This window comes from Triticum aestivum, chromosome 1D, assembly GCF_018294505.1.
Source record: "Triticum aestivum cultivar Chinese Spring chromosome 1D, IWGSC CS RefSeq v2.1, whole genome shotgun sequence".
In the NCBI taxonomy this organism is placed as follows: Eukaryota; Viridiplantae; Streptophyta; class Magnoliopsida; order Poales; family Poaceae; genus Triticum; species Triticum aestivum.
In genome coordinates, this window is record NC_057796.1 from 128,760,050 (window position 1) to 128,771,335 (window position 11,286).

General features: G+C 40.1%; 1 long non-coding RNA gene across 1 annotated transcript; it reads left to right on the top strand.

Annotated features, from left to right (window-relative positions):
- The first annotated feature begins 209 nt into the window (after window positions 1-209).
- Window positions 210-3,018, top strand: LOC123166739 (uncharacterized). The gene is made up of 5 exons (XR_006483691.1): window positions 210-630; window positions 886-950; window positions 1,034-1,556; window positions 1,834-1,890; window positions 2,765-3,018. It is a non-coding gene; the product is annotated as an uncharacterized lncRNA (long non-coding RNA).
- Window positions 3,019-11,286: the final 8,268 nt, after the last annotated feature.

Consider the following 11,286-nt stretch of genomic DNA (forward strand, 5'->3'; position numbering starts at 1 on the left):
ATCCCTTCACGGTCACTCGCAAAAGTAAGATCTAATAAAGATAATAAGATAAATATTTTTGGTATTTTTTTGTATAGATTGAAAAGTAAAGATTGCAAAATAAAAAGAACGGCGACTGAAATTAGCAAGTTCACTACAACAAGAACCCCCTATACTAACGTATGTCTAGCAACGATATAACAGGATGTGTTGTTTTACCCGGGGGAAAAAAATATAATGCGTTGTTTCCCACTTTCCGCAAGCGCTAACCTCCCCGTGCCCACACCTCCACCTCTTGCGCAGGAAGCGTGTTCCTATTCTCCCGTCGTTTTGGCCTTCGTCCTAAGCGAGAGACTTACAGCAGCTAGGGTTCCAACCACCGCCGTCCTTTGCCCTCAACCGCCTCCCCTGTTCCCTCGGTACGTTCAAGAGCCTCCGCCAAGCCCTCCTCCCTCACCAGTTTCTCCGCGCGTCTGGGACGCACTCGACGTCGTCGCCCATCCTCCTCGCGTTGGGGAACGCGTCGCCGCCGTCGATTCATCCGCATGACCGGAGATGCAGACGCCGGCGTTGTTCATGCACAATCCACACAGCCAGGAACGACGCAAGCACCGACGCCCCCGTCTTCCTCACACTGCAGTAGTTCAGCAGGTCCTATTCTGCCTCCCCGCATCTGTACTTGTATTATGTAAAAGTAATATTCCCCGATGTCCTCGCCCATCCTTGTTTTTCCTTGCCGGCCGCATCTTACAAGTTACAACACCAATGGACCACATCCTCATTGATGATTTTACCTGCCTGCGTAGCTGCACATATTGATTTAAAACCTAAGATTTCCTATTTTACGCGCATCACTGAAGGGAACCGTTTAACTGACACATAAGTTTTTTGTTGACATAAATGCAGGATTCTTCTACCCCAAACGATGAACAAGAGATGATTTCTGCAGAGAGACAACAAGTTCAGAACCTGTATGGTATTTTGCTTAGTGTGTCCCCTGCTCTCTCTCTCTCTCTACGTAAATATTGTGCTCATGTTTTTGTATATAATGCAGGTTTGCTAAGGAAATGACCATAATTTCGTGGTCAACCAAAAAGGCATCTATTCTTCATCCCTTGATCTCCCAGCTATTCATGATGGTTCTAATTCATTTACATTCAAGCCTCATAATGCTACTTTTAAGCCTCATAACAATCAGTTAAGTGTAAGACAAAAACCATGTAGAAAAGCCAGTTCAACAACCTTTTTCGCCAAGCTTATACTTGAATGGGCTGATGCATGTAGATGTGATATGTAATTTTAGTAAGATGGGAACATGACGATTGATGTTTCAAGTGATGATAATGCATAGGGACTGGAGGCGTGGTTTGAGGCGGCAGTTAACCGTACAATTTTCACGAAGAATGATTGTGTACATTTTTACTCAATACTCATTTCTTGTGATGCATTAGGTTTTAATTTTCTTGCTGCTATGTGTGTGGATCAATCCTTACTCATTTTCATGCCGCTTGTGGTCTGAGTCCTTATCTCTGCTTGGGGTGACGCTGCAAGATCAGACGGAAACCTGACTTATTATGGTAGGCTCAGTCTCGTATGTTCTTTTACCCCGCAGCTAATCAATTATTCTGTGATGTCCTCTCTTGTATTCTAATTATGGCATGCTCTTGTCTATACTAATTAGATCATGCATTCCTTCAAGGTCAAGTCAGGGGCTTAGGGTAGACAGTTCATAGTTTTCTTGCTATTTCGTCTTTCTGTGTGTTACTTCATTATGCACGTCTTCTTTCTATGCATGTGTTGATAACTCCAGTTCCAATCTGATGATGCTTTTTTTTCGTGTTGTTGCTTCTGCAGGTTCTGAGAATTTTACATGGATCAGGAAATTCTAATGTTTGACTTTGTAGTACTCAGGTAACAATGACGTTTTGTGTAATGTAGATTATTTAAAGATTTTTGATTTGATAGCACTGAGATTTCTCCTAATACACCATAGCAAGCATGACTAATAAATCGTCCCAAGAATGGGTAGTACAGGAGTGATGTGCCCCAAAGCTAATTAGTGCAGAGACCATTGGAAAATAGAAATATTGAATTGTGTATAGTTGGTATAACTAGTCACCTAGAATACTTATCATTTAGTCGGTTGCTGAATTCATCTCACTATTAATATTAATATAATTTTGGATAATTTTTGGTAGTAAACACAAGCTGATGGTTGTTCACAATGAATAGCTACGTACGATTGGTCAAAGGTACTCGGTGTTTTAATACATAGTTTTTATCTTAAAGAGCCATGGGTATTCAGAACATGTGCATGACAATTAAGAGAGAAATAGAATGTCCTCGGTTTACAAAGTAAGGGTGAAGACCCGGAGTCTCTGTGTTTGTACTTCATAGCATGGCAATCACCCTTTCGCTAGTTCGTATTTTGTTATTTCTTTATAGAGCGATGCTACTGATGTTGCAAGTATCTGCACTTTCCACTTCTGCATTTTGGTCTTTTTTATAAAAAATAGACTGGAACACTAAAACTATATAATGATAGTTCATATAGTTTTGAATTTATGCGAGATGCAAAAAAAGTTAGTACATGGATATAGGGCATAATCATGTTGTTTAATAATTGTTGTAGATGTTTTTATAACCAGATTATTAATTATCCCACCTCTATGTACAAATCTAAGTTTTGGTAAAAAACATTTGTATGGTGCTCCTTTAAATTTTACTTCTATATTAATCTAATTTACTTTACTATAATTGCTCGCCTCATATTGTTATTTTGTAGATTACCAAGATAAATTGAGGATGCATGACTCAGATTTTGATTGCAAGGCTAAGAAGATTTTGATTCCGAGGCAAATAATTCGGCTACAAGTCAATTAGAATGTAATTTTTAGTATCAATGTTACAAACATTATAGTTGATGGCAAGGTCAAGAATTGGCCTACTACTAGATAGTTTCACCTCTTGTAATCTTTGGACCATGTTCTTTGTAATGCCACATATTTGATTTAATATATGAGATTGGATTGTTTATTATATTGCGGCTCCTATGCACTATTGGTGTTGAACTAATAATTTTGGATGCAATATATGAAAATCATTAGTTGGTCATGCTATCTAACGAAGCTTCTAGAATCATGTTGTGTAGGGTCACCACCAACGCATATGTAGTGTTGTTGGGCCCTAACCTTATATGTTGCTACCTAACAACGCTTCTACATGTCGTTTACCAACGCACCTATATACGTTGTTGTAGATCCTTCCAACGCCACCAATGGCAACGCATACTAATTCGTTGGTGTAGACCTTAGCAACACATATATGGACATACGACAACGCATTGGTGTGTTGTTAAAGGGGGGTTCCTGTTGTAGTGGTTAACGGGAAACTAATATGATGTAAAATAGACCCGGGGGCCATAGGTTTCACTAGTGGCTTCTCTCAAGATAGCATGTATTACGGTGGGTGAACAAATTACTGCTGAGCAATTGATAGAAAAGTGCATAATTATGAGAATATCTAAGGCAATGATCATGAATATAGGCATCACGTCCGTGTCAAGTAGACCGAAATGATTCTGCATCTACTACTATTACTCCACACATCGACCGCTATCCAGCATGCATCTAGAGTATTAAGTTCATAAGAACAGAGTAACGCATTAAGCAAGATGACATGATGTAGAGGGATAAACTCAAGCAATATGATATGAACCCCATCCTTTTATCCTCGATGGCAACAATACAATACGTGCCTTGCTGCCCCTACTGTCACTGGGAAAGGACACCGCAAGATTGAACCCACAGCTAAGCACTTCTCCCATTGCAAGAAAGATCAATCTAGTAGGCCAAACTAAACCAATAATTCGAAGAGACTTGCACAGATATCAAATCATGCATATAAGAATTCCGAGAAGAACCAAATAATATTCATAGATAATCTTGTTCATAAATCCACAATTCATCGGATCTCGGCAAACACACCGCAAAAGAGTATTACATCGAATAGATCTCCAAGAACATCGAGGAGAACTTTGTATTGAGAATCAAACAGAGAGAAGAAGCCATCTAGCTAATAACTATGGACCCGAAGGTCTGTGGTAAACTACTCACGCTTCATCGGAGAGGCTATGGTGTTGATGTAGAAGCCCTCCATGATCGATTCCCCCTCTGGCAGATCGCTGGAAAAGGCCCCAAGATGGGGTCTCACGGGTACAGAAGGTTGCGGCGATGGAAAAGTGGTTTCGTGGCTCCTCCTGATGTTTTTAGGGTATAAGAGTATATATATAGGCGAAAGAAGTACGTCGATGGAGCTACGGGGGGGAGGGGGGGCAGGAGGGTGGGGGCGCGCCTACCCCCCTGGGCGCGCCCTCCTGCCGCGTGGCCACCTCGTGGCGTTCCAGACTTCAACTCCAAGTCTTCTGGTTTGCTTTCGGTCCAAGAAAGATCATCGCGAAGGTTTCATTCCGTTTGGACTCCGTTTGGTATTCCTTCTTCGCAAAACTCTAAAATAGGCAAAAAAAACAGAAACTGGCACTGGGCCTCCGGTTAATAGGTTAGTCTCAAAAGTAATATAAAAGAGCATATTAAAGCCCATTAAACATCCAAAACATATAATATAATAGCATGGAACAATCAAAAATTATAGATACGTTGGAGACGTATCAACTATATCTACCTATATGCGGTATTCTTTTGTCGTTCTAAGCAAATTTGCATGTGCCATCTCTCATTTTCAAAATAAACTTCTCTTTTGTGTGTTTGTTTTGCTCGCGGAATGGTAACGGGTGGCTAATATTTTCCATGATGGATGTGTTATTCTCACGATGAGTGTTTATTCACTTGTCATTGCACGAGAGTAAGGCAAAGGTTTTAGGGATGCCCGGTCCCAAAATGCAAAAATGAATTTACTTTATGTTGTCCAATAATAAATTCCGTGGAAAGTGTTGGTATGGAGGGCACCCGTGGATACGGTTAGCCATGGAAAGTGAAAGAATGGTGGAAAAAGGAATAAGCTTTATTTTCTATTTGGGAACCGCCTATGGCATATCTAGCATGGAAAGTGTTCGTAACTCTGAGTCGTTTTCGTTGGTGGGATGGGTACACCTCCCAAAATGTTTTTATCTTTAATTTTTTCGCTTTGAGCTCTGGCACCTCTACAAATCCCCACTTCCCTCCGCGAAGGGCCTTTCTTTTACTTTATGCAATTTTTATTTTTATTTTGAGTCTCCATCTTCTCTCATAAAAAGCACCAACTAGGAGGCAATATGATCATGCTTAAGTATTGGGTGTAGCTAATATTCGAGTGTGTTTCATGAATGAGTCAATGTTTGAGCATGATGGGCTAGGGATAACTTATTTTAGCATTGATATTTTGAAAGACATGGTTGCTTGTTGATATGCTTGAGTATCTAAATTATTATGTCAAAACTAGACTATTGCTTTGAATCACATAAAATTCCAAATGTCCATGCTATAAAGAAAAGAATATGATATGACTTGGTAAACAACACTCCACATCAAAATTTCTGTTTTTATCACTTATCTACTCGAGGACGAGTAGGAGTTAAGCTTGGGGATGCTGATACGTCTCCAACGTATCTATAATTTTTTATTGTTCCATGCTATTTTATTATCAATCTTGGATGTTTTATAATCATTTTATAGTCATTTTATATCTTTTTTGGTACTAACTTATTGACATAGTGCCAAGTGCCAGTTGCTGTTTTTTCCATTGCAGGAAATCAATATCAGACGGAGCCCAAATGCCACGAAACTCCACGATGATTTTTTATGGGCCAGAAGGAACACAACGGGCCCTAGTTGCACCTGGGGGGAGTCCCGAGGAGGGGACAACCCACCAGGGCGCGCCAGGAGGTCCAGGCGCGCCCTGGTGGGTTGTGCCCACCTCGGTTGCCCCCCGGGCCGCCTCTTTGCCCTATAAATACCCCAATATTCCAGAAACCCTAGGGGAGTCAACGAAATATTCATCCAGCCGCCGCAGAGTCGAGAACCACCAGATCCAATCTAGACACCATCACGGAGGGGTTCACCACTTCCATTGGTGCCTCTCCGATGATGCGTGAGTAGTTCTTTGTAGACCTTCGGGTCCGTAGTTAGTAGCTAGATGGCTTTCTCTCTCACACTGAATTCTCAATACAATGGTCTCTTGGAGATCCATATGATGTAACTCTTTTTGCGGTGTGTTTGTTGGGATCTGATGAACTTGGAGTTTATGATCAGTTATATCTTTTTATATCCATGAAAGTTATTTGAGTTTCTTTGATCTCTTACATGCATGATGTCTTATAGCCTCGTATTTCTTCTCCGGTATTTGGGTTTTGTTTGGCCAACTTGATCTATTTATCTTGCAATGGGAAGAGGTGCCCGATAGTGGGTTCGATCTTACAGTGCTTGATCCCAGTGACAAAAAGGGAACCGACACGTATGTATCGTTGCTACTAAGGATAAAAATATGGGATCTATATCTACCGCCATGGATAGACGGATCTTGTCTACATCATTTCATCGTTCTCATTGCATTACTCTGTTTTTCCATGAACTTAATACACTAGATGCATGCTGGATAGCGGTCGATGTGTGGAGTAATAGTAGTAGATGCAGGCAGGAGTCGGTCTACTAATCTTGGATGTGATGCTTATGTAATGATCATTGCCTGGATACTGTCATAATTATTTGAAGTTCTATCAATTGCCCAACAGTAATTTGTTTACCCACCGTTTGCTATCTTTCTCGAGAGAAGCCACTAGTGAAATCTACAGCCCCCGGGTCTTCTTTCTCATATATTTGCTTTGCGATCTATTTTATTTGCACTTTTTATTCAGATCTATTAAACCAAAAATACAAAAATACTTTGCTGCACTTTATTTTATTTGTGATCTATTTATTCAATCTATTACAACTTTCTCCCGTCAACACGCAATTTCTGCCGCCGTCACCCGAAAGGGATTGACAACCCCTTTAACACGTTGGGTTGCGAGGTGTTGTTATTTGTGTGCAGGGGATGTTTACGTTGTGTTGCTTGGTTCTCCTACTGGTTCGATAACCTTGGTTTCATATCTGAAGGAAATACCTACCGCCGATGTGCCGCATCATCCCTTCCTCTTTGGGGAAATACCGACGTAGCTTCAAGCGACATCAGAGACACCCGAGACCCGCAGTTCAACGCAAGATCCATTCTCACTCAGAACCTGGTTGACAGGGGCCAGGCTTTGCGAGAAAGCCAAGATGCCGACATTGCAAGTGGTTCCGTACCCTCAGGTCCCGAGTGTTTCAGCCGGTACATACGGGCAGCAGAGATTCCCAGCAACTTTAGGTTGGCCACGGGGATCAGCAAGTTTACTGGCGAATCCAAGCCAGAGATCTGGTTGGAAGATTACCTGGTGGCAATCCAGATCGGTGGTGGCAACGACAACCTGGCCATGAAACATCTGCCACTGACGCTCTTTCCTCATGGATTGGGATGAACAAGTTAACATGTATCCTCCCTTGTTGACTTTGGATCTTGTATCTCCCCTTTGTGTATGTGGATTTAGCGCATGTGTGATTGGATCTTGTTGATTTGAGTGTTTTCCTCTCTTGTGTTCATCGTGTTCTTCGGTAATTCCCATCCAAGTCATGAAAGATCGGCCATTAGGGTTCCACACTACATCATAGTTTGTTTGTTATCCCAAATGATTGGGTATTCCTTTATCACTACGCTGCAAAGTGTTTTGCCACAGAGTGCGGTAAATTTTGATGAAAATGTTTTCTTTAAAAGAGTGAATGGGAGGATAGTGCAACTCGAAGAGATTATAGATTCTTCGTCATCAGGTCAAAGAAAACAAACACTGGAAGTAATTTCAAGATTTCCTACTATGATTGATACGAAAGCCTCTACATGAGATATAGAGACTTCGCTTGAACTTGCAACTAAACTATATAGGTTGGACAAACTTGTGCAAATCTTCATGATGTACAGACGGTATTGTTGAACAATCAATGAATCTATAATACACAAAGAAGCGTTGATGTGCCCAGACTCTGGAAATTGGCTATATGCCAGAACTCGGTGAACCCTCCTGAAGACTTAGAGTCTAGAATAGTAATGGATCTATAAACTGACAAATATAAAAATGTTTTATAATGCTTGACTTCTTACTAATAGTTTATGACAAGATCAAGGAATTGACTATGATGAGATTGTCTCATGTTACCAATTCTTAAAGTTAGTTCGGGTTCCAGCAATTACTAAATATTTCAGCGATGAGATATAATAAATGGATGTCAAAATGATTTCCATAATATGGAAATAGAACCAAGGTTGTATAAGTGATACGGTCCAAAGTAATTTTGTCAATCCAGAGGATGCTAGTAAGTGTGCAAACTTTAAGAGATCCTATAATGGACTGAAGCAAGCATAATGGAGTTAGAATCTTTGTTCTGATGAAATGGTCAAATAATTTGATTCCATCGTGGAAAGCAAAGATACTTGTATTTATAAGAAAGTAAGTGGGAGCATGATAATAATTCTTAACATTGTGTGTGCATGACACATTGTTGATCAAAAATTATATAAATTTCTGGAGATGAATTAAGACTTTATTGAAACTACTTTTCAATAAAGTACTTGGCAATATATCCTTGGTATTAGGCATAATAATCTATGGAGATAGTAGTGTCTAAATTGGGCTTAGTCAAAATACATATTGACAAGATGCTGAAGAAGTTTAGTCTGAAAATACGCCAAGAAGAGTTTCTTGTCAAAGTCACATGGAAGGGGTTTTAAGCAAGAATCGTTATTAGGAAATACTGATGAGCAAAATACATGATTTCATTCACACTCGTGTTAAATATATTCCATGGTATGTAAACAACCAGATATGTCCAGTACTCCAATTAAGTTGTGGGTAAAGTTACCAAAATGATCAAATTGTTGATCATAGGACAAAAGTGAAAATGTAGTTAAGTATTGACGACATGTTTCTCGCATACAGAGAAAATGAAGAGATGTTTGTAAGGAGTTACATCAATGCAAGGCTCATTGTAAGTAGTATCGATAAAATCTTCATCGGTGATCCAAGCAATTTTTTATTTAAATTAAATAGTTTATTGATAGAGGCAATGGTGTCCCATCTTTCAATGAGATCGCGGCTATTGATTTTGATGGAGTAGAACTTTGACGATCCGACTACGAACGTGCGAGGACGTCACGGCTAAGCAATCGCTAAACCAACTCCGAGAGGTTATTGACCACGCCGGAGCACGATCAACCTGACCACGAGAGTCTATTTCCTGCAAGAAATGAAAAACAAGCAAGAAACTGAAATTGCAATCTGGATATTGCGAATAAAAGAGGAAAGCTTTATTGATCAACGTGGGGTTCTGTGATGTCTTGGTCTGGTCGTTGAACACAACGAGGTACACGAAGTTGCAGCTATGGCGAACTTTTAATCTAAACAAAACCCAAATTCTAAACGATGCCCTAAGGGTTGTATATATGGAGGAAGAGGGGGGAATTTCGTGGCCCTTGGGGAAGGGGTCCGAAACCAACCCTATCTCTTGTTTTCCCACACATACGAACTCTAAAAACTGCCTATACTCTAGTATTTCAAAATTACATGGGTCTGGCCCAATAATAAGGTGACGCAACACCTAATAGCCTCTGGACAAAATTTAGGAAGTGGCATCTTGTATATTTTGTCCAAGCCTTCATACACTCATTATGGTGGCTTCAAAGTCCTGAAATCATCACTTGAAACTCCAGTCTTGTTTCCCTTGCGCATGCCATCATCTCCATGCTTGATCTTGCTCAAGTGATCATCCCTCTTGTCCATTCTAGGCCCTTCATTTGTAAGCAGAACAAACGTATCCAATTTAGACAGCATCATATTCTCATGAACATTAGAATCATTACCAAGAAACGAAAGTACCTGATAATTTAATTGGCGTGCGCGAGCTCTAGTAATTGGTCCAGTATATGTAGCAGTAAGGGATGCGGGTGTAACAATGGTATTGATGTCCTCATCATCCTCCCCTTCTTGAAATGAAGTCGTCCTCGACGGAAGCTCATCTTCCTCACCCAAATAAGGCTTCAAATCTGCAATGTTAAAAGTGGGACTAACCCCAAAATCTGCAGGCAGCTCAAGTTTATATGCATTATCATTTTTTTCTCTAACACCCTAAAAGGAGCATCAGCATGTGGCATTAGCTTTGATTTGCGCAAATCAGGAAATCTATCCTTACGCAAATGTAACCAAACAAGATCTGTAGGTGCAAACACAACATGTTTTCTACCCTTATCTCCAGCAAGTTTATATTTAGCATTCATACGCTCAATGTTTTCCTTAGTTAACTCATGCATTTTTAAAATCAATTCAACACATTGTTTAGCATCAAAATTAACCTTCTCCGAAGATGGAAGAGGCAACAAATCAATAGGTGCACGAGGTAGGAAACCATACACAATTTCAAAAGGGCACATCTTAGTAGTAGAATGCAATGAATGATTATAAGCAAATTCAATATGAGGCAAGCATTCTTCCCACATTTTCTTATTATTCTTCAAAACAGCCCTAAGCATAGTAGACAATGTTCTATTTACTACTTCAGTTTGTCCATCAGTTTGGGGGTGACAAGTAGTACTAAAAAGTAGTTTAGTCCCCAACTTAGCCCATAAACATCTCCAAAAGTGGCTAAGAAATTTAGTATCACGATCTGAAACAATAGAATTTGGCACACCATGCAAGCGAATAATTTCATGAAAGAACAAATCAGCAACATTAACAGCATCATCGCTTTTATGACATGGTATAAAGTGTGCCATTTTCGAGAATCTATCCACGACAAAAAATGCCATCCCTCCCCTTCTTTGTTGGAGGTAAACCTAAAACAAAGTCCATAGATATATCCTCCCAAGGAACACTAGGTACAGGCAAAGGCATATATAAACCATGAGGATTGAGTCGTGACTTAGCTTTTTGACATGTAGTGCGGCGAGCAACAAAATGCTCAACATCCTGTCTCATCTTTGGCCAAAGAAATCTGTAGCAAGTACGTCCTCCGTCTTCTTCATGCCAAAGTGTCCCTTTAATCCTCCTCCATGCTCCTCCTGCAACAACAAATGACAAACGGAGCTAGCTAGAAAGCATAGCTTGTTAGCACGGAACACAAATCCATCATTAACGACGAACTTGTTCCATGTTCTTCCTTCTTTACAATTCTGCATTACATCTTTAAAATCAGCATCATGCACATATTGATCTTTGATGGTCTCCAAACCAAATATTTTGAAGTCAAGTTGTGA